Here is a 27354-nt window from a genome sequence, read left to right as displayed (position 1 = left end):
AAAAAGAATAATAAAAAAAACATGGGTATCAGTCACGTTTACATACTCTCTACAATGAGTTACCAAATTCAGAGAATATTACTATTTATCGCCATCATTAATCTCAATGTAATTTTATTGAATACAAGAATATAGAATTGGCTTGAGAAATGATATTCAACGTCTCTTAACTTATCTCGTGTCATGATATACTTTACGACACATCTATGCCTGCAATCATTTGTCTCCCACGCAGCTCTTCGAAGCATTAAAGCGAGAAGTAAGAATAAACCTGGCGCGACTTCCCAATAAAATCCTGTTTACAGCGCGACGCGACAAAGGAACGGGGCGTGTGACACGCACAATAGCAATCTTGATCCATCTTCATCATTTACCATTCTGCCGGCACGCCGGCTTCTTAGCATAAATAGCGCAGCGGATGATTTATCGGTCGCGGGGACAAGTGGCTTAAAAACTTATCCTAATAGCACTTGTTTTTCTCCGGCGGCATTATTTATTAAATTTTAATAAAGAAGCTGCCCCGTTCATCGTGTACATGTCATAATAATGTCACCACAATCACTTCTACGGATCCCCTAAAAACAATGAGGAATCCTGTAGGCAAGCTATCTTCTCCACTTTTGCCGGTAGTTTCATTTCCTGCTTGACTTGTGTACGTGTCTTTATTAATCTAAGAGCGCAAAGAGACAAGCGAAGAGACGCGTCGAGTTCTTCCTGTCTGACACAAGCTCTCAAAGGTCGCGACAAACCGACAACATTCGTGTTAGAGATAAAGAAACCGTTGTTTCTGGAGCTGGAGCGGAGCGTTCTTCATTTTATGCCGGGCTTAATATCTTTCCTTCCTTATTCAAGCTTCTTAAAGCATACAAATCGGCGAGCCAAAAGAAGTATTATTATTAAAATATTTTTGTTTATAAAATTATATTGAAGCAATAATTGAACACTTATCAAACGTATCCATATTTTTAATGGCATATTACATCACTTTTTTTGAAAACTATTTAAGACAACGAAATATTTTTTAATAATGATATGTAACAGTCAATCAAAAACAATATTCGCAATGAAGAAGATTGGCGCCTAGAGGTTTAATGTGGTGATTGAAAAGCTGAAGAAAACGCGAAGGTGATACGAAAATATGATAAGAAAATGTATTAGGGTTACGTGACACGCATTTATCTACCAAACTTTCAATTTTGTCAACGCACATAAAGTGTTCATCGCAGCATCATGAGAGTCTTAAGAATTTTTTTTTTTTTTTTTGACAAATTAAAACAACTTTCGTATATCCAATTTTTTCTTTAAAAAATTTCAAATAATAAAACATAGGAATATATATATATTTCTAATTTTAATTAATCGCAGGCTATTATATATATTACTGTTATATAAATATTTATACATAAAATTCGATTTGATATCGAAAGTTCTATCTGGTTTGTAAATTTTAATTGCTCTTTAACGCGATAATTAAAATTTCAAAAACAAGTCAATTAAAATAAAATAAAAAATAAACGATATAAAAAGGCATAGCTCGTAATATCGCTAAATCCTTATCTGTATGGTTTCGTGACGAAAACGTCGCGTTTTGTTGGGCCAGCAAAACCGTCATCCTTTGTACTCATTAAAGTCAACCCGAGAGCTTTTCGCGAGTTTTCGCGACGCGCGGCCGCCTACAGATAAAGCTTGGCTGCAACGCAGAAACGCGTTTACTGCACAGCCGTACTTTGCACGCGAAATTTTCCCTCTCATAAAGCTCTTATAAAATTTACGAATTTCCGCTGGCGCGACGAGACGAGCGCGCTATTTCCCAGGTCAGAGTTTTCAGCGCCAGCTTTTCCGCGCGACGAGCGCGCAGGTAGACTTTTACGCGGCTTATCACGAGGTGTATCGGTATTCGAGATGTATCGGTATTCGAGATGCGCGAAGATGCAAGAAGAGATCCACGGGAATCGATCAGACGGTACGAACACGTTCGGGGAATATAATAAATTCGGCGTAAATTGCGAAAGTCGGCGCCGCGGCGATCGAATTGGCTCCGGTTACATCGCAAACGATGCCCGATGTAAAATACTTACGCTGTGCAATTTCCGAAGAGTGCTGGGAAACAGGTCGTCGAATTCTATCCAAGGACTGGAATATCCTGGCTACCTTGTCCGCGAAATTTAAGGCGCACCGCAATCGCAGGGATTTTCCGGGCGAGCCGTTGTAAATTCTCGCGGTTACATTCGGAGTATCATGAAAAAGAAAGAGAAAAAGCGAGAAAGAAAAAGAAGAACAGAGAAAGACATGTTCCGCGTTGTCGCGTACATAAGTTCGCGCGCGATTCCCTCGCAAGTATATATATCCTGATTGCAAAGAGTAGTTACTCTAGTTATAGTTAAACTGTGTAAAGCACGGAGGATTAAGAGTGAGTTTATTAAACGAATCAGAAACAAAAATCACATGTTGCTTCAAAAGCTCGACTTATATGTATAATAATGTCTTTCTATATATTTTATTTTTTTAATATAAATTATATTAAAATATTGTAAATAAAAAATATAACAAAAAATAAGTGTATTATCACTTATCTTTAAATCATTGGCGCGTAACATACGTTACGTGTGCGAGATAACGACAGACACAATTTTTCTAAAAATGTGTTGTCTTTAGGAATACAAAAATAAATATGGAATTAATAAATTGATATGATAATGGGTGAGATCCGTTAATAAACATTGTCGATGAATTTTAATTACCATTTTAATTGTCATTGTTTGATCAAGAAATTGCAGTAAATGCAGATAGCCGAAAGCTATCCGGCTGCGATGTAACTTGCATCGTAACTTCCTTTGCATATTAGAACCGAATTTATATCTGGAAGCAATAATAATTTTCCGCATATATATATTCATCGTAACCGATAATTAAGATAAATCAAAAAAACTTTCGCGCTGATAATGTAACATAATTATATTTTCAATATAATTATCAAATTAATTTTTTGTTAACTTTCTAAATAAAAATTACACTTGTTGCGTAATACATAAATAAACTCTTTTTCTGTTTCTTTATAATTTTTTTAAATTCGTAACTAAATTTCTAAGCGTTTAAGACATTCTTCACCACTATTATTTGTTATAAAACCGATAAATATCTGCGAATTTGTAGGATTATGTGATAACTAGAAAAAAAATAAAAGATAAATTATTATAGAAATATTGTATAATAAAAATATTTTTTTGGCCATAAATAAAATTATTTTTAATTCATGACAGATTTATTACAGATCTTTACAAATAAAAAGATTTAGAGACATATATATATATATATTTTAAGAAAGAAAATAATATTTTTTTATATATTAGTTAATGCAAAATACTTATTTTCACAGAAATTTAAAAAGATTTGCGGTATAGTAATGTATCTAACGCTAAATTTTCGAAAATTCTGGAAAAAATGGCACGCACAATTAAATTTTGATAGAGAGAAAACTTGCTTCAATTTTCGACGGAGAACGCCACTCTGTAGCTCGTATGTGCGCAAAGTGAATCAGCCTCTATGTGCCATTTTCCAGTTTTTGCCCTCTTAATCTCACTTGCACTCCCCTTTCGCTCTGTAAAAATCATGACACGGCGTATCTCGTGCAAAATTAATTGAGAAAGTGAATGAAAAAAAAATTTAAGTTGCCCAGAAAATTGCATCATTATTATTCTACAGCATTTCATTCAGTAATCTCGGTTTATGAACGACGCTGTTTATATTTCTGTACGAGGGGAAAATACTTGCCTTCTGAAAGGGATAGAGAAAAAATCCTTTATGCCAATATTTTTCTGCCTTCTCGGAAAAAGTCTCCTTTTTCTTCGGCAATATACACAGGAAAATGCGAAAATGCGCATAGAAGAGATTCGTATTATTTCGCATTAACCCAGTTTTCGTTCTTTCTCTTTTTTTTTTTTTTCGTTCACCGCAGCCCGTAGTCGGGCGCCAAGATTTTAGAGGCATGTGGATGTGAGGATGATATATCGATGGTATACATTAAGGCTGTGTTTGTGTTTTCTATTAGGCTAATCAGGACCGTGACTGAGAATACGTCGAGCGGATGTGTGCCTGGAGCCTTCGTAAGGAAACCGAGCGTACGGCGTATGTACACGCGTGCACCTGCATGTACGCGTGTGAGTAGATGAGCGAATCAGTACTGTCTGGATTTCGGATTATGGAGATTACGCGGAAAAGTTGAGGAAGCGAAACGTCTTTTAAAAATTCCTCATTTGATCGGGGACATCGACCGAGTTACGTAAACTTATCGATTAAATTTATTTTTTATTTATGCATTGCATAAAATGCAATCTAGAAAAATTAAATATATTTATCCTTTGCGCCATAATGCACTGAATTGTTGCAACCATATTTTATTTTTGCTATTTATTGTTTTATTCGATAAAGAAATCATTTGAATTTTTATTTCTGTAAAAATTAAATAAAAATATAAAATAGATATATATATATATATATATATATATATATATATATATATATATTAAATAATATATTAAAACCTCATATTTGAAATATATACAAATTTAAGAAATATATTCTCTCCATTGGAAAGATTTAAAAAAAAATAATCGTGTTCCATTACAAAATTAAAGAGAAGCAATTCCATTAAAAAGTTTTTTAAAAAATTATTCATGTGTGTACGCATAATATTTGTATACAATGATATCATTACAGAGTATCTGTCCACAAATATACTTTTGATATTATCCGCATATTAATACATATAATCCAAGCAGGATATACTTTTATTAATTAAACTTCTCGTTGAATGTAGAAATTTTCAATGACCGCGGAATATTTTGATTATTCCCAAGATTAAAGAATTAATCTTGATTAATTCTCTTGTCAAACTATAATGATCAATTATTACGGAACATAATCCAATTTAACGCAGCGGGAGAAAAGTGTGGCTTAATCACTTGCAGAGCGTAAAACAAAATAATTACTCGCGAATGGGAGAGAGAAAAACGTCGTTCTTATAAACAAATTCATGAAATTGAAACGCAATAACGCGACAATGCGCAAATATTTTCCCAACGATATAGTTCGCATTTATATCTATTATGGCGAGCGACTCCTTGGAGTCGATGTTTACGAGATCGCCTGATAGGACACGACTCTATAGCGGCCTTTAAATACTCCATCGTGGACATTATTTTGTCCGAGCGTCATGGGGACAGGGGTAAATTGTTACAAAGTTGCGTTATCCTAACTGACCCGGGATTATTATATTTCAACGCATTCGGACTTCCTCTTTCCGACTTTTTCTCTCGCGCTCATCCTTTGTTACCGTCCTCGGCCATTGTTTCGGCACAATGCGAGATATATTCGCGAATGCGTAATGAACTTTTCTCCGTTAGTGTCGTTCGCGCGAGACGGGCGAATATTTAAGATACAGAAAAGCGCTTTTAATATCGCGCGCGCATTCTTCAAGATAATTAATCTCGCATCGTCAACTTTTTTAGAATCAACCGTCAAAAATGACAGGCATAATAGGAATGCAAATAAGATGCAACTAGTAATTCCATACTTTTTCTTATTCGCTAATTTTCAATATTAATCCTTCAAGAAAGTCCTACAGACTTATCGTCGGAGGAATAAATAATTTATTTAAAAAAAATATCTAAAAATAACTCGTATCAACGTTGGTACGTAATCAAAGAGTATGAAAAACAAGTAACGAAAGTTGACGATATGATTGAGGAGTAACGAGTTGCTTGATTTATTTGAATGGCGGCGGTCATGGCGTTCTAACAAAGCGAGCGGTACGATAATAATCACGCTAGTGAGACGTGACGACTGGAGTGCAACTGTTACGACGAAGAGTCAGAACTTGGAAAAAAATAAACGGGGCGGTGAGAGATAAAGCGCGACGATCTGCATAAACACTGTGGAATAATAATCCAGATACAGCTGTTGATGTCAGGAGAAAAGAACGTACGTAAGAAATGGAAGATTAGATTCTGGGACTAAACATGTTTTCTTTTTTACAAATTTTAAATGCATTTTTCTGTGTCACTTTCTATATCACTTTGCAATATTAATTCATTTAAATAAATGAACGTCATTTTAATATCAAAGATATATTTCTCACACAAAGATGATAATAATGAAAATTTGAGTGCTAAACTTATTAAAGTGTGACATGCATATGTCGTTATACAATAATAAATAATTATTGCTAGATTTCGGTTTTTTTTTTATATATCCACTCATATATGGAGAACGACGAAGATTACTATTTTATAGCTCATAAATATTAAATAGTTAAAATTTTTAATATTGTAATTTCGCTCAATTAGTCATGTAAAATGTTATCTGGAGCAGATATTTACATTTCGCGCTTTGCAACTCCAAAATTTATCCTCTGACGGAATGTCTAAAATTTAGCAAGAGGCCATCTAAAGGGTGCGGCGAGACAAACGGAATGAACATCGAGAGTGCTTGGCAGGAATAGAACTTTGTCATGAGGTAAATTAGCGGAGCCTGGCAAAGAGCTAAATGTACCCCATCGACGTAATTTTATATTCATGGCCCGTTGCCAATAAAAACCAGGCGGTTAAAAAAGAGAGAGAGAGAGAGAAAGAGAGAGAGAGAGGAGGAGAATGGAAGGGGAAAAGGGTTGAGCGGAGGGAGGGAAAGAGAGAGAAAGAAAGGGTTGGTAGTGGTCTAATGAAATAGTATAGGTCTCTAAAAAGAAGAATCTTGTCATTTTCTCTTTCTCCCTTTTTTACGGCACGCGGATGTGCGCTTACTCATGTTTTTCGAGCAACATGAAACGTTTGCGTACGCCAGGAGAAAAACACGCGAGTCTCGTTCCGAATGTGAAAACCTGCCCGCGCCTCTCTCGATGTTATCGACTTTTTAAATAATTCAATTCGAGCCTCATCCCCGATCCCGGATAATTCGCGCGCCGGAGATTGCGGGAGTGTCAGGATTAATTGTCTTGTCAGATAGCACAGAAATTGTCGTCGAAAGTGGTATCTCATACGTTTATTATTACGCAAAAACTAATTTGGTCACAACCGAGTTTTTTGCAAAAATAATACAGAAGAATTGGTGACAAAAATCTTGAGAATAATGCACACATTTAGGTTGTAAAAGATAAATTTTATGCATAAAAGAATAAATATAGATTTACAAATTCTGAAATTTTTTAAATAGCTTGAGCTTTTTAAATCGTGGTATTATATCTGTTATAAACATGTATATATTTAAACAAATATGTTCCTTACAAAGCTTAATCCATAATAAAAATTTCAGTTCCTTTTTAACACACGTGGATCTATGTGACAGAAATATTATCTAATCGTTTCAGATAATATTGATTTTTAACTTATTTTAACTTAATTTATTTGTCTATTATTAATTACAGAGATTTAATGCGTACAGAAATTTTTACGAGAGGCAAAATAAAAGGGGATATTAAAATATTATTCCAATTTGCATAAAAACGCAACGCTTCAATATTCTGAAATTGCATTTAACTGAGGATACAGCGCGTTGTTGCTTTAAAATAACGTCCGACATCAAGTCCTTAATCCATTTAATCCTTGAACTCCTAATCTTCTTAGGACCTTCAGTCTGAAACGTATTAATGCGTGCAGATCTGTCGAGTATTCTCTCACCGTAAATTGGCCGCTATTGTTTAATAAACGTCACGATTCCTCGCCGACACAACTGCATTTAACAAAAAAAACTTATCGAACCTGTACACGAAGAAAATCTAAAAAAAAACGTTTACCATAAATATCAACGCGATCCGGTAATAACAAAAATATGGAAAAAAGTTTAATCTTTTCGGAACCAAGAAAACGTATTTGATGTGCCGTACAGAGATTTTATTAACATTTATTAACGCTATAATTTTTAGAGCCAAATAATATAAATATTTAGTAATGGCAATATAAGACTGCTGTTATATCGTTGTTAATATTTAAGCTTCGTCATGATTGACATTTTATACGATTATGATATACTATTAGTATATTACTATTACTTCATTATTATGATTAAGATTTAGATCTAATATTTTTTTAATAACAGATTCCTTGACGAACAACCGAATTTTTCTTAATGACAATTTGAGGGATAGCCTATTAAAGACATATTCAACATTAAAAACAAAATGATCATAAGCTTCACGAACGTAAATGAACGACAAGAACTCGTTTACGTGTTAATTGCGAAGAAATTTAATTTGAAAAGTTTAATTGCTAAGATATTTAACATGGAAAATTAAAAAGTTAAGATTAATGACGGCCTTCCATCAACCTCACTTTTTGCTGCTACGAAATGCTACAAATTTATCAAAGAATTTATCATTAAAAGGAAAGATAATAAAATTGAGGCATTTTGTACGTGGTTGCACAATGATATAGTACGATTGCATTTTATTTTGAAGAATATGTCCCTAAAAATCTGATATAATAATTTAGAACGCTTACATTATTTAAAACCAACTTTTCTGAAAAGAGTGATTTATCGCATTATTTCAAATTCCCATAAAAATGCGATAGCATTTACTCTGGAAATGATGGTTATCTGTTAGTTCAGCCAAATGACTGTTCTGCTTAATGTTTTAAAATTATTATTAATATTTTTACAATATATCCGATTAAATAATAAAACTATATAAGTAATTAAAAATTTATTTTATTTTATTTACATTTCATATATTTAACACGTTCTCTTAAATTGGAATAATAAATATCTATTTTGTTATTTAGTTCTTGCATTTTTAGTTATGCAGGTAGACACAGATTTTATTTTACACATATAATGAATAATATTTATTAAAACTAGAGAATTTATTTTTATATATAATTATTATAATATTTTAATATATATATTATTATCGACAAACAACAAAATATATACATACATATATATATATATATATATATATATATATATATATATTGCCACATTTTAGATTTAGAAACATATTATATCCTTATATTTAGTACTTTTTATAACAATTTATTAAAAAATTGTAAAATTTTTATTGCTTAAACAAAGCAGAAAATTAAATAAAATAAATATATTTTCTTTTTTAATAATTCATTTAAACGGAAATATTAAATATGATATCTCATATAATATCGTAATATTAATATTAATATTGTAAAACTGTTTAATAATAATTAATATTGCAAAAATATTCATATTTTGTGTCATTTTTAATCAAATTTATTCGCTTTTTCAGTGTTCAGTTAAATCAAAGGCTAAAAATTTTACAATAATTTCCGGCTATGCAAGCTCAAATTGTAGATATGCACTGAATAAAAAAAAACAACACACACACATATATATACACACACATCTACTGAAAGTGGCCGAATATATTCCGTTCCGATGATTCGCGCGAAATCCGAAAGAATGGAAAGATCGGAATCCGCGGATTCGCGCGCGTCAGTCATTTTCCGCGACGGCGCGTAAAATAAATCGTCCCGGTGATGAACACTTCATCTTCTTAGTGTTTGCCTTCACGGAACAAAGCAGCCGAGGTATGTGCGGGAGGGCCACCTCCATGCTTGTACGTATTCCGCGCGAGTACTTCCGATAAATTCGTCGCGTCGTCGTCGTCGTCGTCGTCGTCGTTGGATACGATAGTGATAACAAGAACTCGGAAAGAAAGAAAGAAAAAGAAAGAGAGAGGGAGAGAAAGAGAGACAGAGAGAGAGAGAGAGAGACGCGCCGTAGAGATACCGGCCATTAATTCGAGTGGTCTCGCTGCGATGTGATTATTTTCATGACGTTTCGATTCAAATCAAATGCATTGTTAAACCATACCTCATTGTGTGCCAGTTCCAATTTGCAGCGATATTTTACAGAGCGCGGGCGCGCGTGATTCCCAACAATTCCATGACATCCGGCTAATATCTATGTCCTCTCTCTTCCCTTTCCTTCCCTTCATCCCTCTCTCTCTCTCTCTCTCTCTCTCTCTTGCGTTGCACCCCTCTCGCGCCCCTTTCATCTGCGCTCGACGCTTTTTATTAAAGATCGATAGGCAGAATTATGGCTTTTCGACGAGACATCATGGAATATCCCAAATTCAATTCTCGCGGCTGCACGCTGCTTTTGATTTTATTTCCCGTTGAATTCGACCATGATTTTGTTTTGACTGCATTTCACTAGTTGTCGATTAGTTGTATAGAATGCCTCATTCAAGCGAAATAATCTCGAAAGCATCCTCTGCATAAATCGCATGGTGCATTGATTGGAAATAAAGTTTCCTCTCTCTCTCTCTCTCTCTCTCTCTCTCATCGCGCTTTAAAATTTCTCTGACTAAAGAAAAGTTTTAAATGGCAATACGAATATATAGATAAGCTCTCTCATTCAAACTGTGAAAGTTAAGTTTCTTGAAAGAAAGATTAAAACGAGAGTATTTTGCTGCATAATAATAAATATAGTCAGCATTCTTATATATCGCTAAAATATTTATATATACTGGACGAAACAAGAGTAAATGATATAGACGCTGTTATTTAGTGTATAATACATATTATATTAAATTCCAAAGAGAAACTAAAGACAGCAAGAGTGAGATGGGGCAATCACGAGATCACGAAATGAAATTAGGAGCAGAATTATACAATTCAATCGTGCATTAAAAATGCATTATGCGATTAGCGGCGTGCCATTGCGTTCGACGCCGCTGCGCTACGGCCGGAAACACCAGGCTAACTCCAATGAAGACAAACCGAGACGCGAATTAAATTACAAATTAAATTATAAATTCGAATTGCGCATTAAAACTGCACCGCGGCACATTACGAGCTAAAGTAACGCGAATAATCTAGCGAAACGTTGAATTACAAATGAAGGACGCCTCGAGCGATTAAAGACGACATGTGATTACGTACGCCACAAGATATTTCGTATCGTTTAATTAATGCGATTTAATTTAAGCTCGCGATGGATTATCGCTCTCGATACCTCGCCGTTGACGAAAGCGCGAACACAGTAAAATTTCTCGCTTGAGTTATTCAGAACTCGAAGTCGCCTCGTAATGAGTCTCTCGGGACGGATACCTCAAGGAACCAACCCAGCAAGGAGTAATCGAGTTTGGCTTCGGGCACGAAGTCGTTTGTCGTCACGCAGAGAGAAAAGACGTGGGGGGAGAGGGGGGGAAGGAAAGGGGGGAGGGCGTGGAATGAGGGAGAGAAAGAGACACGAGTTACAGAGCGAAATCGTCCGATCGCTTCTTGATCGGTGATCCTTAAAAAAGGCTCCATCGGCTGGAACAAATAATTGGATTTAGTCTCGACGAGTGGCTTTGTAGATTCGTATAATGATCGCGAAGCATGATCTCAAAAAAAAAATGACGAAATATTCAGAGAGCGTCGTGAGTAATTCGTACGCAAATATAATATTATTTTCATTTGTTTTTCGTGAAAATACAATTATTAATAATTATTATATACTGTTGTTATTATATTATTATTATTTATTATAATTTTTTTTATTTAATTTATTTATAATAAATAATAATATTTTTTTAATTCAATTAATTTAATTTAATTTTTGTTATAAATAAAAAAATTAAATTAAATTATTTAATTATATAATTACTATTTATATTTTAAAGTTGTAATTATTATTAATTGTTACAAAATTAACTAAGTGACGAATAACACGACAATCCTCATGCCTTGTAAAGTAAAATTACTTTTTATACATTGTTAATTAAATCGCGTATTATTTGCAACTTACAAATATTAAATACTTTGTAGTAATTATATAAACAGAAAGAAGAAGAGAAAAATAATTACTGTATGTATCTAATTAAAAAAGTCAATGTTTCTCAGTAGACGATATCCTAGATACACACACACACACACACACACACACACACATATTCCAGATTTCATCCGCCAGAGTAGTTGACTTTTCGCAAAGTGTAAAGAAAATCCTATGGATCAGCGAGGCCGTAACCCGGCTCTTTAGGATCGTACCTCAAAAGGAGGAAGCACGAATAATCGGATTTAGCCATGACGAGACTTTAAGTTCCGAGTGGGATCAGTAATATTATCAGTCAAACTATTGTCTTTTGTAAGTCGCTTGAACTTTTTATTCCTTGTTTTTTTTTTATGTTCCTTATTGCCTTATCTCTTGCGCTTCGCATATTGCACAAACAATTTATCGATTTATTATCGTTCTTTTTATGAACTCTTTCCTTGAACGATACTCTTTTTTAAATGACAAATTCAAAAAAATATTCAAACAGACATTAAGACATTTTTATAAATGCGCATAAATATTTAAAAATATGTATGTTTGAAATTGTGGCAGTATTATCAGTATAAATAAATAAAGTAAATATATAACATTATTTAATTTTTAATTTACGATATTTCAAACAATTAAATTAATGTTGTAAATGTTTAAGAATGTTATTATCCATTAAGCTGCTTTACAAGCTGGATTAGTGGTGTAAATAAAAATCAATATTGCTGCATCATAAATTTCTTGTGTAAAATATGTAAAAAAAATAGTTGGTTAATTAACAGCTAGCGCAAAATTGTAATTTTTAAAATTTCAAGAAACCAAATTTTTTTTATTAACTGTTATATGTAGTTCCTATTAAAATGATTGCTGGCCATATTACAAATTTATAACGCTCATAAATTTACGTTAAAAAACGTGTTTTTGAATAAACATATGATTCAAAGCTCAGTGTATATGTGTGTATGTGTGTGTAATCTGTGTATATTATATATACTGTACCTTTTCCACAACTTTTCTGGAATATTTTTTCAGCATTCGAGATAAAAAATACGTTTGAAAGAGATGTTACTTTAATATTATATGAATTGGAGTTCGTAAAATAGTTATCCGCTCTCTTTGTTCTAAAAAAAAAAAAAAGAAAGTATACCAACACCTGTCCTTAGACCGACTTTAATTATATGGCGCTTGAGACTATCGAGTTCCTCGAACTGTAAACATAAACGTACTATATTTGTGTTAATCTGTTTATTTCATCCCATAAGTCTAGAAGGATAATTGGATAGACATGTTGAGCACTCGCATCCAACAAGTCTAATCCTTCCACGACATCCTTCAGAGACGCTCGCGCCTTCCCTCGCGCATAATCTACGAAGATTGCTTTTCCCTCACCGGAGCAAAAAACTAGCTAGGAGGCGAAAGAAGGAAGTGGGAAATAATAGCATTTAGCTTTTATACGACGTACTGGTGTGTCGCGTTATAATAAAAAAAAAGGAGGAGAATCTTTAATAGCCGGTCTTGATTTCAGATCGTTAACGAGCGAGAGAGATGGGAACAGAAGCCGTCTGAGAAATAAAGGAGGAGGACGGAGATAGGAAGCTGAGAATTGCCGGAGGCGAGATCGGAGTCAGTCGGTCTCTTTCTTTTTCTCCCTTATTCACTCGCTCGATGCTGCTCTGACTTTTTTCCTCTGTATCGCTCACAGTTCTTTTATTCGGCGCCGGAACGAGATACTTATACGCCGTAAACCGTCGACCGGTCGAATTAGTCGATTTTTCTCGGAGTCTGCGAGTCGATGACGATGCCGTGGAAATCGTTCCATTACCATCTCATCTCAGCCCCATCGCGCTCTGCGGTTTCGAATGCGTGTGCTCTCACCTCTCACCTCCTCCGCAGATGCCCGTTATGTGAAATGCCCGATGTCGAGTGCATATACCCGGCGATACTCGAATTATACGTACCCGAGCGAACTTTCCTTTTGTTTCCGTTGTTCACTTTACAGTACACCCTGTGCTTGTGCTGAGTCGTCGGCAATCTGAATGCGTGATTCATATTGAGAAAGGGATCGCGCGTTTCAGAAAAAAAAAAAATCAATCACGGTTTATCGATTCAAATAACTTTTCAATTCGTTTATGCCTGTTTTAAAGATATCTCATCTCTCCTGATTCAAGCAGCACGAGAGAGAATGGTATCATCTGCAGTTATATAACATGTGTAAAAAAGATTATGCACTAATATTTATGCGCTAATATAATTTCAAACGTCAGGCACACAAACGACTCAAACAAACTTACTGTCCATCTCAATACAGATATAAACATAACATTTTATTAAATTTTAGCTTCCTACAAAATTGAAAAATATTCCAATTCCTCGATGCGCTTATTTTAACAAGATTACATCAGTTAATCTCAAGGGACACTCGGAGTAAGTAACCGAGGGTAATAGAATTTCGCGAGCTGTCATGCGCGTAATGTGTGATGGAGGACATGCGGAGAGAGCGCCCAGAAGGATTTGTTCATTAGTTGCAGCGAAGTAATTCGTGGCCGAGGGTTATGTAAAAGAAAGAGAAAAAAAAAATAAAATCGGAGAGAGAAAAAAAAAAAGAACATGGTAGATCAGTTATTCCATTATGTGTGGCTCATTAGACCGCCGGACATAACTCATCGGCTGGCCGAAAATTACGGCCCCTCCGCAGAATGAAAAGTTGCCCTCGATATTTGTCGGTAGCGCGAATGAATATTTCATGGACGGAAGCTAACGATGCGCGCGCCTTCTTGAGCTCCTCCCCCTCCCTCCCTCCCAACCCCGCCACCTCACCCCGACGTGGTTGACGTCCAACTGCGCGGGTGTGCTATGAGGGATGTGATGTAATTAAGCGCTTTGTTTAATGCCGTGTCGGAATCGAATTACGATGAAGTACAAGGAACAACAAGTTCGAAATTCCTGCTCTTAATCCCCGACTGCAAGGAGGCGAGCCCCAAATAATCCCGAATCGATTCTACGACGTTTACTAACGACGCTTATTATTGATGCTTTAAATTAGAAAAAAAAAAAGAGTATTTAATTTCTTAAGCACCAAAATATCTTTATTTTAAGTTAATAAAATATCGTGATAACGCGATTAAACAAAATAGTTTTAAGCCAGATCGTTTAATTGCCTTTAGGACTTTAGGATATTCGTTACTTAGTCGCAAAATAATGCGCTATAAATTCATTTTATTAAAGAAAGTTTTGCGTGTTTCTAAAACACATTACCGTTTATTTGCTCATTCTTTTTACATTCCTTCATTAGCAACCTGACATATAACGAATGTATCGTTGATCGCTTTTCCAAGAAGACGAAGGAAAGATTAAATCTTGTGAACTTATCGTTCAAATCTCGTTTCGTCTAATTTAAAAGTGAGATTGTGACAACGATTTGTCGTGACACCTTTCGAATACTTATTGCGTTCAACCGTCGTGACTTTGTGTTACGTGCTCCATAGTTCTAATTACACATATCACCTAATTAGTATCTACAAGACAGACAAATAGAAATATATAGTCTATTACAGTATTGATAATTATCTCGACGAATCGGTGTTAAATTGGATGTAAAATCCGTGGAATTTCAATACACTAATAAATTCGAGTAAATGAAATTGAGTTTCATCATCATTAACATTCCTACATTTCAAATCAATTAGTAGAAATTTCATATTTACGTTTTACATTACGCTAGCGAATTATTACAGTAGATACTCAATGGATCGCATTGTCAAGTTTTGGTCGGCGAATAAATGCCATTTCGAACGTAAGTCGTCGAAATTGCATCGATATCTACGGGAGCAATTGTATTGGCCGCCAATGTCGCTGAAAGCGTAGACCGCGAAAGGACAAAGAAATGATTGAGCATAACCGTAACGCACGAACAAACAAAGGGTCCAATGGACGTCGGTGCATCGGCTACGAACCTTTATTTGTGCAAGTTACCGCAGGATTCGTGATAACGAGTGTTGCGAGCCATTATATTCGCGCGTCACGTGCATGTGAGTTTAATGTTCACAGGATCGCAAATGCTATCTTGTAGTGCTCTCGTTAAAAAGTGCATAAACTCTTTGAATCGTAGTAAAAATTTCACACGGTCAATTTATTTTATTGAATTAGTTGAATTGCAAGACTGTATGTGTACTTAATACATTACGCGCGATATCATTTGTAAATATTTATTTTTTGAAGAAATACGTTTGTGTGATAGAGCGATTTTTCAAATTCATCATAAAGTAATAAATTTTCGCGCGTAAATATATATTCTAAGAAAATTATTTATTTACATTACAATGTTATCTCGATTTATATTATAATCGCTTTTACGAAATATTTACAATTTAATATAATAAACCAATCGAGTATATGCAGTAAAATCATAAATTGGAAATGTTTCATCTCTGTGCAAAAGATTTTGTAATATTACACAGTGAGAATATTATAATTGGCGCAATAAAATTAAATGACACATATTTACGTAATGCTTAAATGTCTCTAAATCGCTACAATTCTATTGATTTTTAACGTCAATCATTATTTTACGCATTAATCTAGTAATAATGCTTATTAAATGTCAATCAGGAAAATATGACAAAGCCAATTTTAAATGATTAATTATTTAATAATATTTTAATATGTGTATATGCTGAAATATAAATTTAAAAAAAGATAATAATAATTGCGCTAATTGTTCAACTCTAAAATAATTTATATTTCTTTTTTATATTATAATGATGTTTAATAGATTAAGATTTTCGTACTTGAAATTAATATCTGAAATCACAACCGCAGATAATACAACTGCTACTGCACATAGTGCAATGTATAAGCGCTACGATTAACTCTTCACAATAATAATCCGTATTAGAAATCTGAAATGAGCAACGTAGACCGTTATCAGTGAATTGTTTAACCATATTATTCTATTCTCTCTCCCTCTCCCTCTCTCTCTCTCTCTCTTTCTCTCTCCCTCTTTCTCAATATCTATCTATTTGCCTAACTATCTCTATCTCTCTCTTTCTCTCCTTTTCCCCCTCTTTCTCCCATGATATTTGCAAACCTTTCGTGGCCATTCCATGTAGCAGCAAATGAAATAAATGCTTAAATGTCTTTCGATTTTGAAACTGTTATAAAAGCGTTATAGAAAAAATTTTAAATCAATACAAATTAAAAACGGCGCTTAAAATTTTAAATAATTCATAAAATTGTGTAAAAAGGAAATACAGAGTCAACATTTTTTTGAATCACGAAAATCTTGGCGCACATAAGTCGACTTAAATCTCGAGATTTTTGCTAAGCGTTTTATGAATTTATATCATAATTCATCTATAGCTGACTCTATGCGTTTACTTAAGTCACACACACACGATAATAATCAGCATCGGAAGAGCTTATTTCCAAAGTTCCAGTATTTTTAAATTCACATTTTCGAAAAAATGGAAATTATACTTTGAATTTTAAATTTTATATTTAATATATAAGAAGAGATAATTGACTGAAAGAGTTCCATTATAATCATCGCTGCAATTTAACGTCCCCATTGAAATTTATTTGGCTTGCTACTAGTCCCAGTCTATCTCTATTTCTCTTATCTCCCTTATGCATGGAGCGTAATTGTTCCATTTTTCCCGGTAATGGCTCTTTGACGCAAAGCACATTTGCATTCCGTGTAGCAATACGTTTGATCCCCACATGTGCCAGCCTCATTATAATTCGGCGATTGACCAATAACAGCGCTACGTTAAATGACCAGCGGCGTATCGAGAGACGGTCGGCCGCCGCCGCGACTCTATTGCGCTCGACGTTGTGCATTGATTCAGGATTACATCTCGTACGGTAAGTGTTGCGCGCGCGCGCGATTCTCCACGCGAGAGCCCGGAATTATCTTCGTTAAGCCCTTAAGTGCTGCGGACCGCGTTCATTGCGCTGTGATGAATAGCGCGTTTCACATCCCACGCCGAATCGGCGTATCCCCGTCCGTATCTCGAATCCAATTCGATTTCAGACGACACACCCGCGTACGAAAACCCCGGGTCTCGATATTCACTTTTGTCTGATAGCATTGTCTTTTTCGAGTGTGCGTGGAATAAAAAGTGCGACATTTTCCAGACTCTCTTTGACTATGGATCGAACGCGTTTTGACTTGGGATATATAATATATATATATATATATATATATATATATATATATATATATAAAATATATATAAAATACATGAATAGAAAAAACGCGTATAATATTCAAAGCGGGATAAAGTGACCGGCATTCGCAGGTGGCTTGGTTGTGTACGCGATTTTTTTTTTATCGTAAAAATGGACGCATGTATAAATGATTCGTGATAGAAGAACAATAAAACAAAAATATTTAAATAAATAATCGTAAATATTTATAATTATAATTATAAAAATCGTAAATAATTATTAATTCTACAGTTTAATTTTACTGACGTACTTATTAAATGCATTATTTAATTATTTTTTGTTCACTATTAGAAGATAAATTTTCGGTATGTTTCAATAATTTTATCGTAACTATTATTTTCATTAAAAAATTAATTTTTATGGTTTTCTGATTTTTTTTTAAATTAATCTTGAAAAATAGTAAATTTTTATATACATATACTTCTATTTTAAAAGAATTTGTAGACGAAAGAATAATAGAGATAATTTAATTCTTAAGAAATCCAAATATCTACGTAAATGCAAGAAAGATTATGACATAATTTATAAAGCATTCCTAAATTAATTAACGCGATAAATTGTTAGTTTCTGAAAATTAATAATTTATTTTATAACTCGCAATTTTATGCGATCGAGAATAAGCGATATTCCGTCTCACGGATAATTGTACTTTGGTGCTCGGGATAGCTTGCTCACGATAATTTTGAGCAAGATTTAAGCTCGAAATGAAGGAAGATTGGAACGGAATCGATTGATGAGATCGACACGAATGTTCACCCCGACACTCGTCTCCGAACGTATTCGTATCTCAGAGAGACTCGAACTCGCTTAGCTACGACTCGTTATGAGACACCAGGGAGCTATATTATAGCGGCAGGTAGACACGACGAGAGAGAAGAGCACCAAATTCCGATGCTAATAATGTAGACAATCTAGAAAATGGAGGGTCAATCTCTCTCTCTCGCGCGCAAAAATCGGGTTAAGTTACTCTAGTCAACTCATCAAGGCAAGACGTATATATTTTCAAGGTGTAGGAAAAAAGGAGACCCTGGTGTTGGTTACACACATGAAGACAACATATGGTGTGCAGGAAAAGAGACAGGACCCAAATGACGATGATCCCACCTGTCTTATCGGGCAATCGACCGAACTCTAATCGAACCGAGCCGTTTTGTCGTAGCAGTGCGTGCCCTCATTGAGCGTTGCACAGCAACATCTCAATATCCCGGCATTCTATCGGCGTCGGAAGTGGGCGACAATCATAAGCGCGATCATAATAAGAGAGAAATATCGATAAAGCGAACTTTATAAACCTTAAAAGACTTCTAAAGAGCTGCTGCTTAGCTTTTCCTTTGGGATACCTAGGAGAGACCTTCCGGGTTCTAAGCCGCTCTCCACTAATGTCAAGATATATTGGAAAGGTTTCATCGGTGAAAAACCGATGTGATATATAATATACATACGCTCTGAAAAAGCAGCACCGAACGCCAGGCTCAATTCGCCTGGCCGCTATAAAGTATAAACCTGCCTATCAGTCGATTTGTTGTCATTCTGAAATACTACTTTATACCAAATATATATGTATATAATTATTTTCTGTTGCTTTTAAATTATTCGATCCGACGATTTATATATTATTTCGCTTTCTCAATCCAAAAACCGTAATGACGAATTATATATCGGCGAGAAAAATTTAAAGCGCAATGCGAGACATATTCAAATCAAGAAGCATCGTTAAAAAAATCATGCGCGCTACTTGTAAATATCAAATTAAAATTTGTATGTCCTCACCGTTTCAATTTTTGCTTTAAATGAAATATATCTAGTTGAATAAACAGATATGCTTACAGATTGTTAATTGAAAGTAAGTAATCACACGGATCGATAAAATATATATATATATATTTTTTTTTTCATAATCGCGTTTTTTCCTTGATACTTGTTGCAATCGCGTAACAAAAGATAATAATACAACGCCACGATTTGCATAATTACAAAAGGATTAAATATTTAATAAAGGATTATATATATAATAATTTATAATAAATTTAGTTGATTATATCGGCAGAAATATCTCTATTAATTGCTTCAATAAGAAATTTATAATAATACAAATTAAAATATGTATATATTTTTCATTCATACATTTTTCAACTCTATTATTATAAATAATAAGCTCTATTATATATATATATTAAGCTCTATTTATCTAAAATATAGAATGCAATACTTTTTAATAATTTCAAATTGTCATAATTTTACACACTGCGTGTAATTTGATTGTGCAAATTATTTAATTTTGTTGATGAGTCATCATACATCTCGTTTATGTATTAATTTTATATATATAATTAATCATGTAAATTAAATCCATACGTAGTGAATTTTCAATCAACTATTATTCTTCATTTCGTATCTAACAATGAGATATATCGCAATATTTTATGAACCAACTGTGATGTATGTGTGTGGCAACCGACTGAATATAAACACGTGTACAAGAGCAGATTATCGGGATACAAACTAAAATTAGTTGAACTTTTATTTATCACCAATGAATCGTCCATAAATCGTTTCCTAGGCTTTAATGCGTTGCCATCAACGAGCCCTGTGGCGCACACGCTCGCTTTAAACAGAGTGTTCAAAGGTAAAATAATTATTTATTGGCTGCGCGGAGAAAAATAGTTTCATATAAACCTAAAATCTTTGCGTCATGTGTTAAAAATAACAAAAAAATATATTTGTGAAAAAATCTAAACGAACTGAAGCCATGAAATACAAGAGATAGTATTTCTTAAATCTAAATGCAATAAAAAACTATATTAAATATATATAATATAATTTTATATGTATAAATATATAATAATTTTTAGACATTAATGTTGATGCTATTAATTTTATCAAAATAATATATGCATCTATAGTCTCTTATTATAAGTAAAAAACGAGAGAAACACAATGACATCAATGAGTTATACAATTTTCAAAAAAAAAAAAAAAAAAAGTTGGGCTGTTACATTTGCGGTATCAATTACATTACAAAAAAAAAAAATACGAAAATCTAAAAAAGTACGTTGAAAACAGGTCAAATAAATAACACTACGTTATTATGCGACTACCGAATAGCAAGATAGATTTCGCGCGATGACGTTCGTGCATATAAGCCGAATGGGATTAAGAATGAGATGTCAGAGATCTACGGCTGCCGGATTAATTGAAACGAAAATGAAATGGCGCTATATTCACGGATGAGATTATACTTCTCGGATGGCATATCGGTATTCGAGTCCAGCGAGCCGAACGTTTCGTTGCGTTCTCGACGGTGCATGACATAGCTCGAATCGATATTACGTCCGGAGGGTTTCGCGGCTGTTGAAAACGCTTTTCCAAGCGGATTTTACAACGCCCTCGGTGTTAACAACGCCGTTTAATCGGAGATTAACATTACGGCACAAATATTACCATGTGTATCGACCTTTTCAATCGTTCAGATTGCATTGCTCGGAATATAAAATTGAAAATATGTATTTCATATATTCGTGATATGAGACTTATACAAACAATAAATTATAAAAAAACATGATTATATTGTACTTTAAAAGCAAATATGTAGCCCAATATATGAAAGTTATTCGTTATTCCATTTATTATTTCAGCTCTAAACAATTCTGCGAAATAGATCAATTATCTTCAAACATGTGGCAGTTTCAAAAACAAATTTTAATTTGCGAATATAAAACATAATAAAAGGCGAATATTTTATCGCCTTTGTCGAGAAATTCATTCACATGTCACGCTAACTTAAATAAAAAAATTAGTATTTTTATTAAAAAATTCTGCACAACTGAAACGATACTAAATATTCTATTCATTGCTGTAACATTGGCACGGGCCAACAATTACATTTATATATTTATATATATATATTTCTACAAATATAATATTTATTATAGATGCGAGATATCGCGTGACACATCTCGTTACAAAAGTTAAAAGGTATTCTAATATCCACGCTCTCATTTCATTATATATATATCTCAAATTATTACACAAAACACAATGAAAAATAATTATAAAACAGAAAAATAAATTCTAATGAAAGAGATACACTTGATGCCAAAATATATTAAAACAAGGCTCTCATCTTTTTTTTATTATCATTTTATTTTATTTATTACGACGTTTAGACAATTTCCATTTAAATCACGTATAACGTGCGTGCTCTAATTATCCAAGCTTTCCTGATAAAATTAGATACATGCTTGCATGTTATAAGTATACCCATATCGTATGTGGACGCACGCGCGCGTGTATACACCCTATATACACTAGGTTTCAAAAATATGCATACTATACTGTACATATACTATACTATAATATATAATACTATATAAAAGCCTTTAAATGAGATTTTTATTTAAGATCTATTCTTCGTTAAGAAATTAATTAAATGTATTTATAAAAACAAATTTTAAAAAATTAATTTAGAATTGTTAGTTGATTAATTCAAACTTTGCTGGCTCGAGAAAATATTTACTTTCGGATAACTTAATTAATTAATCTGCGATTAACTTGTAATAATTAAAAACTGTATAATGGAAAAAAAATTTTATATGAAAAATGTATTATAATATTTGTTGTAAATTATGTATATTCTACGAATTTAAAATATCTGATATAAACTAATGGTCAAAAAGTCAACGGACTCCATTGCCGTCACCGACGGACGCAAAAATGAGGTAAAAGGGACGTAAAAGAAAAAAAAAAAAAGTCAGTTACAACCCGCATTTATATAACGTACGCGTCCATACATCCACCGAGAGAATATCGTGTTATGTTTCTTTTTATTAAAATAATGTAATATTTAAAATGTGGTCGAAACTTTTTAGAGTGTTGTTACAACTACCATTATTATGTTTTTAAAACAACAAATGACCGCGTATAACTGGAGTAATAACAATATATTGCATAAAATGATATACAAGAAACTGCTGAAATAAAAGCCGAAAAAACTATTATGACAATTACGTATCTGTCTTCACGTTTTTCACCTAGTAAGCAGTAAGCAGAGTATTTAAAAATTCACGATACAAACTTTGCACGCGCGCGTATAGTACTCGTGAAAATAAAACATAAAAAGTCTGAAATATATGTTATCAAAAGTCAAATTGTCGCATTCTCGAGTTGTGAAAAAAAAAAAAAAAAACATAAATTAATCGGCATTTAATTACAATTAACAATCGTTATTAACAATTCTAGATTTCATGAAAATAATGTTATTTATTAAGTCAAAAGTTTTTATTTTCTCTAGACTTTGGTACATTTTATACAGTTTTAGAAAAAATTTCTCCCTTGCAATTAACATGTTAATATATACTCCAATGTACATTATATTTGGTATGTTTTGTGCGCTTTTTCTATCGTAGAATATGTGTTTTCTTCAGCTGTCGAGGAGGTCTTAACCCTTCGAGCCACACGTACATTGTAATTTACAAGAAACACGAAAGAGTTTTTATCCCGGACGACACCATTGCCTCGGTCAAACCTTTTCCGGACAGTGAGGGATTTTTCCGTCGTGTACAGCTATACAACCCATTGTCTGCCATTGACGAGCGGATTTTTGCTCGCTTCTTGGCTTCCTGGGACGCCTTTACCATTCCAAATAGAAAACGGCTGCCCCAGAAAATATGACGTCTGCGCGCCGCAAAACTTCGGCTGCAATGTAAACGAGCGCTTTTCATTCTCCAGTGGGATTTAACCGCACCGCCTTCGCCATTTAAAATAGCGAGCAAGCAGAATATCTCACACAACTACATCGTCACATAGCTAATTTTATGTCTCGATGGTTCGCTAGACATTACCGTCGTACAATACATCCAATTAGAGTAAACGACAATAATAATAACAGCTCGTTGTATTTTTCCCTTTATATCACTGTCCCTTATTCTGATTCAAATTTTGCTCTTCAGTTAATTGTAAGTTCTTTTTCCAAATAAGGTAACGACAAACGTTACGTAGAAAATATCTACAAAATTTTAATATAGAGAATCAAATTTATCTTTTGCATAAAATTCTAATGAAAATTATTAATTATCATGAAATTAAAATAATAAATTGTTTACAAAATCTATATATATATATGGACATACATACAAAATGTAATTTTCCAAAAATCGTCAAATTAAATTAATATTAAAGCTATACTCGCGCAGGAAGCAATATTATTAATGCATTGAACAAGTCATCGTATTCTAGGCAATGTTCAGAAGTAGCCTTCAGCTTTGCTCAACAAACGATCGTTTCACGCCTTATCGATGCAACGCCGTTCGCCATTTATTTCTCCAAACAAGACTTTATTCCGCAAACGATCTTGTCCCAATCAAGATATAATACGTTGCAGTTTATCGGGTGCCGTAGTAAGAAGAGAAAAATGCCCGAGGAATCGATACGAGGATCTCGCAGGTATAGTTGGAGGTTGTCGGCGAAAGGTACCCCGGGGTATTTTAATTAAGTAATTATCTACGAAATCACATGCGCACGCTTTATCTCGATCGGACGATCTGCGCCGGCTCGTAACGTTTCCCTGTCCTTTGGGTAATAAAGTTCTGGACGCCGCGTGGCGCTCGCAGTAGCGTTGCATTTAACCCTTTGATGAAGGCCATTGACCAAAATCTATTAAATTATTAAACGTAGTAAAATTGTTATCAAAAGAGCAGTGTTGTCATTTAATTTATTATAGCGCTATTAATTACCGTTTTTGATATTTAAGCCCCGAATATAACGGCTTAAATTGTTTAATATTTTTTATAATTTATAATATTCTTCATAATTTTTAAATGGAATGTTAAATGCGGAAACTCGTATAATTATGCAAAAAAAAAGTTATTGAGTAATTTGTTCAAAAGGAAAATTAAATAAAATGAATAAAACATTTAGGAAAGAAACGATCATGATAAACATTAAATAAGACAATGTCATTTTATTTAAAGCGATTTAAAGAGGAAAATAATTTCTTTTATCTATGATAAATACCAATTTAAATTTCAAAGTAAGTAAAAGATCAAGCTTAAAAATCTATTAGTTAATTCACAATTTCCTTGGATGTTGGAAGAAATTATGTAGCCGTCATCACATAAGCAACCGAGTTGTATTCACGTCATATCACAAAATTCGTTTTCATTTTATAATAAAGAGAATGGCTAACTTGCGATATAAATCCAGCTTCAAGCGCGGAAATGCGCAGAGAAGGTAGAGGATGCAAACATGTGGATAGTTTAATTATTAATTGCTCCTGTTCACTCGCGTATAGTATTCAAGAGTTCATTAGAACCTGTTTTTAAAGCCGTCAATTGAGTAGCAAATTATGTTAGAGTTAATTTGCTGATAATTTTGCTAATACAAATGTCGATTCAATTTTATCTTTAATTTGTGAATTATTAATGAATATGGAATAACGTGCCGCTTTTGACTCGAAAATGTACGACTTTGTCTCGCACTTCTGTCGATGATGAATAATAAATTAAATAGTTTGGTGCTATTTGATTTGTTGTTAATCGCGATAGTTGAGAATAAATTGTCATGAATTATTCGCTATTTTAAAGCTATTTTAAAGCTATTTGAATTTACAAGATGTCTAATATATGAAGTTTAAGTGAATTATTTCGATAACTTTCAATTTAGCAATTGCTTCAATTTATATAAATTTTGCAAATATTAGTTCTTCCTGATTCAAACGGAGATCAAACAAAAACATATAATAAATGAGTCGAAGTAAAATTAAGATTGCTAGAGAAAGTGCAAATCATATAAATGTATTAAGAGAGTTAAAACTTTTAAAACTTTATTTAATATTTCTTTAATATAAATATTAGTAAAATATAAAAGTTTTCAAAATGTCTTCATATCATCAATACCGATTCCGATTGGTAAAAGTCATTGTTATTGGCGCGCACAAACAAAGAGTTAATAATTCTTTTGTTTCAATTTCAATTATCATAAACTTTGGCACTTGGAGTAACTGTTAAAGGAATGTAAACGATTATCTCATTGTAAATTCTTCCCTGGTGTTCGCAGTGGCGTTTAGAGGAAATAAAAGCCACGTGTGTGTGTGTGTGTGTGTGTGTGTGTGTGTGTGTGTGTATGTGTGTGGGACAGAATGGAAAGGAGAAGATTTCAGTTTTATCGACATGACTATGAAATCTCCCTCGCTACTTTCATCCAGATAAAGCGGATATAATCATTTCGAGATTAAATCGTGACTGTTCCTCTAATATATCATTTCGAGATATAATCAAATATATGTAATCATTTTGAGATTTGATCGTGATTAATGCTACAATTTATTTATGATTATACAAAATGCAGACGCCTAGAAAAAAATTTTAAATATTAAAAAAATAAATGCGCTCTCTGTGAATTAAATTTAAAAAAACTTTTGATAATTACTTCATAATTTTATCAGTATTTTAGTTAGCAGATAACAAACCTCATTTTTAAATTATTATTGAATTTCATATCGCAAATTATGAATATTTTCATAAACAGAATTTTTATATTTGGAAAATATGTAAAATGAGAAAGAGGAATATATGTTATATAATATAATATATAATTAATAAATATCCATTATAATGAAAATTGAAATGTCTGCGAAATTTGTGTGCATGCAAAATTTATTTAAAAATAATATCGAAGAGATACGTTACGCTACTCATTTCGCGCGGTCAACTTTACGTGGTGGACGATTGCATGTAGAAGAAAAATATAAAAAAAAGAGATGTTACGTGGACGCTATTTCACCCGAGACTCGATATTCTGCTACGCGCGAAGGAAATTGTACGAAATAAAAGTGCGCTCTCTTCTCTTTCTTTCTCTCCCTCATTCTCTCCCTCGCGCGCGCGCGCGCGCGCGTTTGTAATTTTAATCCGTGCAATTCCTCGGTGACTTTTTTCCTCACTACCACTACAGGTGATGATCGGGTCGATAAACCAACCACCGTTTTATCGGGTCACGCTCGTCAGCCTCCCCGTTCCCGTAATAACAGGCTGCGTACAAAAGTCCGATATTTACTAATAAACAGGCGCTGAAAGTGTTTCCGATACCTGGCCCCACCGATCATTGCTCGTAAAACGTGCATTCTGCCAAATGAAGGATGCGACGCCTTTGAATAGCAACGGCGCATTGTAACGTGACAAAAAGCAATGAAATATCGATGCACGATGGCTTACTGCGAGCTGTTTTACTGCGTATACGCCCTAATGCCCTTAACGTTTCGCGTTTTTATATGCCCCAGAGATCGTAACTCGAAAGGATTTATGCGGAGTAATAATTTATTCTCGCGGCTTACGCGTCCATCGATATTCACATGCGACG

At 33.5% G+C, this 27354-nt stretch overlaps 1 long non-coding RNA gene across 1 annotated transcript in view; it reads right to left on the bottom strand.

Moving 5' to 3' along the window:
* Positions 1 to 3469: 3469 nt before the first annotated feature.
* The window catches only part of LOC126859174 (uncharacterized), a 50158-nt gene continuing 26273 nt past the window's right edge, over positions 3470 to 27354 (bottom strand). The window contains exon 4 of the long non-coding RNA XR_007688769.1: positions 3470 to 3598. This is a non-coding gene — a long non-coding RNA (uncharacterized LOC126859174). The remainder of the gene's footprint in view (positions 3599 to 27354) is intronic.

The sequence above is a fragment of the Cataglyphis hispanica genome, chromosome 2 (genome assembly GCF_021464435.1).
Source record: "Cataglyphis hispanica isolate Lineage 1 chromosome 2, ULB_Chis1_1.0, whole genome shotgun sequence".
Classification (NCBI taxonomy): Eukaryota; Metazoa; Arthropoda; class Insecta; order Hymenoptera; family Formicidae; genus Cataglyphis; species Cataglyphis hispanica.
The sequence above is the reverse complement of the archived record's forward strand: the minus strand, read 5'-3'. Positions and strand labels throughout refer to the sequence as shown.